This window comes from Neophocaena asiaeorientalis, unplaced genomic scaffold, assembly GCF_003031525.2.
Source record: "Neophocaena asiaeorientalis asiaeorientalis breed wild unplaced genomic scaffold, Neophocaena_asiaeorientalis_V1.1 scaffold57, whole genome shotgun sequence".
Classification (NCBI taxonomy): Eukaryota; Metazoa; Chordata; class Mammalia; order Artiodactyla; family Phocoenidae; genus Neophocaena; species Neophocaena asiaeorientalis.
Window position 1 is genome coordinate 6,720,253 of NW_020172731.1, and position 6,693 is coordinate 6,726,945.

Genomic DNA, 6,693 nt, shown 5'->3' on the forward strand with positions numbered 1-6,693 from the left:
TTTTTTTTTTTTTCGGCACGCGGGCCTCTCACTGTTGTGGCCTCTCCCGTTGCGGAGCACAGGCTCCGGACGTGCAGGATCAGTGGCCATGGCTCACATGCCACCAGGGAAGCCCTATTTTTTTGTATATAGTTCTTCACTCCAAAACATTGCCATCTACCTGCCTAATCTACTAGCCCATATTATTCCCCATTGTTGAACCCACATAAAGAAATTATTCAGCTTTTAGGGACTTCTCTAGTGACCCAGTGAGTAAGACTCCACGCTCCCAATGCAGGGGGCCCGGGTTTGATCCCTGGTCAGGGAACTAGATCCTGCATGTATGCCGCAACTAAGAAGTCCGAATGCCACAACTAAGACCCAGCGCAGTCAAAATAAAGAAATACATATTTTAAAAAACACATTTAAGGGCTTCCCTGGTGGCGAAGTGGTTGAGAATCTGCCTGCCAGTGCAGGGGACACGGGTTCGAGCCCTCGTCTGGGAAGATCCCACATGCTGCGGCGCAGCTAGCCCCGTGAGCCACAGTTACTGAGCCTGCGCTCCACAACAACAGAGGCCGCGGTAGTGAGAGGCGCGCGCACCGCAATGAGGAGTGGCCTCCACTTGCCGCAACTAGAGAAAGACCTTGCACAGAAACGAAGACCCAACACAACCATAAATAAATAAATAAATAAAATTTTTTGAAAAGGAAAAATTCCTTTTTTAAAAAAACTAAACACATTTAAAAGAATTACTCAGCTTTGAAATAATTCCTTGAAGCCTCTGAGTTCTAACTCTGTGGATCTATAGATATCACAATTATTAAAGTATCTATTTCTTTGACCAAGCACAGTTCCCTTTGAACTGAATTCCCCATCTAAAGTGTACAAGCCTTTCTAGTCAAAGAATTATTATTTCAGCACACACACAAAAATAAACAGCATAAAGATGATTTTAAATGACAGAATATCAACATCAAAATTCTCAAGATGAAACGAGAAAAAGCCATGTGCCTGACAAATGTTAAAGGGCTATGATTAAAAACAAATGATAAACTCAAGGTTTCGTGAAGTCATCCAAAATCAGAACTGAGGCTATAAACTTATTTAGATATCTTTATTATCTTACAATGTGCCAGAAGGACTTAAACGACTCCCCAGAGTATTAGACGCATACTTCCTTGAGCACTGCTTTGAGTAGCACTGATGTATTATAGCATTGTTGTCTCTGAAGTATTTCATATTAAAACATGTGTGTGTGTGTGTGTGTGTGTGTGTGTGTGTGTGTGTGTAAAACACATGGAATATTGCTTTGGTAGGCATATTTCTCCTGATGAGTCAGTTGTAATACACCATCATATGCCCTACTTACTTTGCCTCCATTTGCATGGGCATGCCAAACTCTTTCTTTTCTTGAGCATGGTAAAAGTGAAGACAGGAATTCCCTGGTGGTCCAGTGGTTAGGACTTGGTGCTTTCACTGCCTTGGCCCGGGTTCAATCCCTGGTTGGGGAATTAAGATCTTGCAAGCTCTGTGGTGTGGCCAAAAGAAAAGTGAAGCCAGAAATTGGGAGTGAGCCTTTATTTCATATCCTGGTGAATAGTTTCAGCCCATTGTCATTGATAAAAGATGTGCACATTGTAGTACTGGAAGTGATCCCATGGACTCATCAGGAGAAATATACCTACCAGAGCTGTACTCATTTGGATATTAAAATACTTGAGGAGGAAGGGCACATTTTAGGAACTAGTGGAAGAAATAAATGACAAATAGCAGAACCATTTACGGATAGTGATCATTTTTTTTTCTCACTGCAGCTAAGGAGAAATGGTCAACAGTTTTATGAACAATGGTTGGAAGAATATAAGTCAGGAGCTTTTCTCAACTCGGGATATTCAAAGAAGATAGAATCAAAATTGTCTCTGCAATGCCCAGAATATTAATTCCATATAATTATCTGTTTGCAGTTAGCACTCCCCATTTTGTAAATGCATCTCTCTATGACTGCATTTGGCTACCTTAATTTTCAAATTGAATCATCATAGACTACTTAGTTGATTCAATTCAAGCAACAAGTATATTTTGAGGATTAATCTCAAGCCCAGCACTTTTTGAATGCATCAGATATATAAAAGAAAGATAAGTTTCTTCCCGTAGTAGATCAAGAATTTAATGGTGAGATGAGAAATTCACAAAGAAAACAACTAGAAAATAATACAAAAGAGTATATAATTAAGAGCTAAGCCACTTAATGTGAACCACACAATAAATTTTATTTAAATTGAACAAGTCCCAGCATGATTCATAGCAAGGAGAGAACATACATTGGTTTGTGAAGTGTGGATAGAATCAGGTATCAGAGCGGAGGGTAGAGGTATTTGAGACAGGGAACATGGAAAGTAAAGGCAGAGAAGAGAGAGCCAGCCTGGTGGGTACAACACCATAGTAAAAAAGGCTTAGAGAAGAGCTTTTCTAAAGCATTGCATTAGTGCTGTTTGAAATCATATTAGTTATGAAACTTCTGTCCCGCAAGGAACCCCATTCCCAAAGATCATGACTTGCTTGTAATGACCAGTGTTATGTAGTCTTGGCTTTAGGTTACAAGCATCTGGAGGGTTCAAGCAATACTGCCTTACTTGCTGTAGAACCATGCCTAAATCCAGTGAGATGAATAGTGACTTACTTTTTCAATATGCTTAATAAGGTCTAGGTTCCCAGACAGTAAAAACAATTCTCCAAACTTTTGTAATATGGGTTGAAATGTACCCAATACTACTTAGATGTACAGCAGATTATACATTTCTTTATTTCAAATAATCTCATCTTGTCTTTGAGTCCCCACTGCCACTGATAATTGAAGAAAAACTTAGTCTCTAGATAAAATTAGAAAACCATAATTCAAAAAGTCACATGCACTCCAATGTTCACTGCAGCACTATTTACAACAGCCAGGTTACAGAAGCAACCTAAATGTCCATCAACAGAAGAATGGATAAAGAAGATGTGGTACATATACCACATCTTTTTTTTTCAAAATGAGCATTTATTTCACAGAAGCCTTGGCACAAAGAGGCTGGGGTGAATGTGGTTTCAGTGATTGTCCTTGGTTGCCTCCTTTACTGCAGCAATCAGTGGAGTGAGGCTGGAGAGGGGCTTGACAATCTTCAGGAACTGATGCTACAGCATCTCTTTAGCTGGACCTCTCTTCTCCACATCCATTTCAAGACAGAGGTTCAGAAAGTCTCGGAAGATAGCTGACAGCTTCTCTGGGTTCTGAAGCTCCGGGGTCCCATTGGTGGCGATGAGGTACAAGGCTCTCAGAGGACTTTCACTGAGGTATGGGGGCTCCCCTTCAATCATTTCAATGGCCATGATGCCCAGGGACCAATGTCAACCTTAGGCCCATAGGCCTTCCGTGTCACAACCTCTGGTGCCATCCAGTACGGTGTTCCCACCATGGTGCTCCGTTTGCTCTGCTCTGGGGTGATCTGGGCACAGAATCCAAAATCAGTTAGCTTGACAGAGCCATCCATTCCCAACAGGATGTTTTCGCTCTTGATGTCTCTATGAATAACTTGGTTCAAATGCAGAAACTCCAAAGCCTGCAGGCACTCATGGCCCACAGCTGCAATCTGGCCTTCATCCATGCAGGTTTCTGTTACCATGTCTGTCAAAGGACAATGGAATACTACTCAGCCATAAAAAGGAACGAAATTGGGTCATTTGTAGAGATGTGGATGGACCTCAAGAGGGTCATACAGAGTGAAGTAAGTCAGAAAGAGAAAAACAAATATCGTATATTAAAGCATATATGTGGAATCTAGAAAAATGGTACAGGTGAACTGATTTGCAGGGCAGAAATAGAGACACAGATGGAGAGAACAAATGTATGGACACCAAGGGGGGAAACAGGGGGTGGGGGGGGTTGGGATGAATTGGGAGATTGGGATTGACATATATACACTAATATGTATAAAATAGATAACTAATAAGAGCCTGCTGTATACTTCACTGTACAGTAGAAACTAACACAACATTGTAAAACAACTATACCCCAATTAAAAAAAATAATAAAAAAGAGACCCCAGAGAGCTCCCTGTTCCTTTCACCATGTGAGGACACAGCAAAGAGTTGGCCATTTATGAACCAGGCAGTGGGCTCGCACCAGACACTGGATTTGTCAGGGCCTTAATCTTGGACTTCTCATCCTCTAGAACTGTGAGAAATAAAATTCTCTTGTTTATAAAAAAAAAAAAAAAATTAACTGTTACCTCCAGTTAAAAGTCTCTTAATCAATCCATAGTTTTAACTTCCTATCAAAGACATTTCTTACAGCCAGAGGGGTCTCCTCTCCCCGCTCTTCCTTGCCAAGATTGCTGCTGAGTAGAGAAGGAAGCTTCTATGTATTAATGATGGCGGGAAGAAGGGCCTTTAGTCTACCTCCTATTCTCTTGATCTGTGCCATCCAACACAATAGTCACTAGCCATGGGTGGCTACTGATCACTGGAAATGTGGATGGGCCACATGGAGCTGTGCAGTAAATGTAAAATACATACTGGCTTTCCAAGGTGTAGTACCCAAAAGTATATACATAAACTATCTCCTTAATATTTTATATTGATTTCAAGTTAAAATGAAAATACTTTGGCTTATATTGGGTTAAATAAATGTTAACTATTCAAATTAATTTCACCTATTTTTAACTTTTTTAATGTGGCTGCTTGAAAACTGTAAATTGTATGTGTAGCTTGCATTATAGTTCCATTGGACTGGCTGCTCTGGGTCTTCTCCTACCTCCAGTGTAGTGTGTCCTCAGTCGTCAGCCCTGGCATCTGCTGAGGACTGTCTGGTCCTGCATGGTAACTACTAATGATGGCTACTGTGCCCATGGCGGGGACAATCCTCCAGATGTAAGTTCTTCACCAGCTACAGCTTTCTTTTCCCAGCCCAAGCCACTTTGATCTTTCAGTCTGTGATATTGTGATTTATAATAAGAAATATGTATTTGTTCTTTGTCCTGTTTCTGGCACAGAGCTCCTAAAACCCTTGGCATTTCCTCTGACGAGAGCAGATACAGGTGTGTCTTGTTATGTTAATGAGGTGACTTTGGGAGAGCACTGAAGGGTGGGGCTGGTTGCCGGGGAACCAACCTTGTGAGTAGAGGGTTGGAATTCTCAGTCCCCCCACCCCCCCCCACCCCACCCCCGCCTTTCCCTAGAGGCTGGAAGCTGAATCAATCACCAATGACTAATGATTGAATCAATCATGCCTGTGTAATGAAGCATCCACTAAAGCCCCAAAGGACAGGGTTTAAAAACCGTCTGAGTTGGTGAACAGGTGATTTGAGAAGCGTAGTGGTCTCAGAGAGGGCATGGACTCTCCGAGCCATTTCCCCATAACTTTCCCTATGCATTTCTTCCATCTGGTTATTCTTAAATTGCATCATTTTATAATAAACCAGTAATCTAGTAAGTAAAATGCTTCTCCGAGTTTCATGTGCTGCTCTAGCAAATTAATTGAACACAAGCGGGGTGGGGGGGGCATGGGGACCTCTGATTTATAGTCAGAAGTACAGATGACAGTCTGGACTTGCGACTGGCATCTTAAGCTGGGCAGAGAGTTGGTGTGAGGGACAGTCTTGTAGAAATGAACCCTTAACCTGTGGAATCTGACACTGTCTCCAGGTAGATAGTGTCAGAATGGAGCTGAATTGTGGGACACGCAGCTGTGGTCCAAGGATTGTTTGCTTGTTGGTGTGGTAAACACACATGCCCACATTCCAATTTGGGTGTAGAATGTTTACAGTCCTTGCAGCATCTCTGCTTTCTACCATTTAGTAGCATATAGGACTTCCCTGGTGGTCCAGTGGTTAAGACTCCATTTGCGGGTTCCATCCCTGGTTGGGGAACTAAGATCCTGTATGCCACATGGTGCAGCCAAAAAAAAAAAAAAAAAGTAGCATATGAAGGTCATAGGCTTTGAATAATACTGTATCTCAGGCCCATTGCTCTAGAATCCTCCCAGGGCCCTTGTTAATTTATCATTCCAGAGCTATGATAGATAAAGCCATGAGGCTGATTACAAGCCTGGATGTTCTCAAATTCTCCCTCAAGCTATCTGGGTTTACTATCGTCTTGCTACACCCTCCTTTGCCCAAGGCCGAGAATGATGGCTCATCAAATTCCTATTCCAGGATTCAATTATGCTTATCTTCTCTCAGGTTGCAGCCCTGCTAATCTGTCTCGTTTTCTCTTATCACGTAAAACTTTCTCTTTCCTCTTCCTGTCTGAAAGGTCTTTTCTATCCATCATGTTCTGCATGCTCCTTACACTATGCGTGACGGTAAAACTCTATAATCTGAGTTCATGAGATTGGCTCTTGATATTCAAAGGACAGCGTTTAGAAGACAGACTATAGAGCCACCGAGCTCTATTGGCGATCATCACTAATGTCGGGGACATAAATGCATGAGTTCCAGTTTTACCTGCACTGTCAAGGATTTGCTGAAATCCTGTAATTCTCTATATAACAATTGCTTCTAACCTTCACATAAACTATTTCATTTCTTCCTTTATAATATGTTTCAAAAAAGCTGTACTTTAAGTAATTACTATACTTACAAGTATCTACAAAATATATATATTTTGTAAAATTACACATATTCACTTTAAAAATTCAAAAATAAAATAAAATTAATTAAAATAAAAATTAAA

The 6,693-nt window shown here is 41.2% G+C and overlaps 1 pseudogene; it reads right to left on the minus strand.

Moving 5' to 3' along the window:
* Positions 1-3,069: 3,069 nt before the first annotated feature.
* Positions 3,070-6,300, minus strand: LOC112396588 (serine/threonine-protein kinase PAK 1 pseudogene; annotated as a pseudogene).
* Positions 6,301-6,693: the final 393 nt, after the last annotated feature.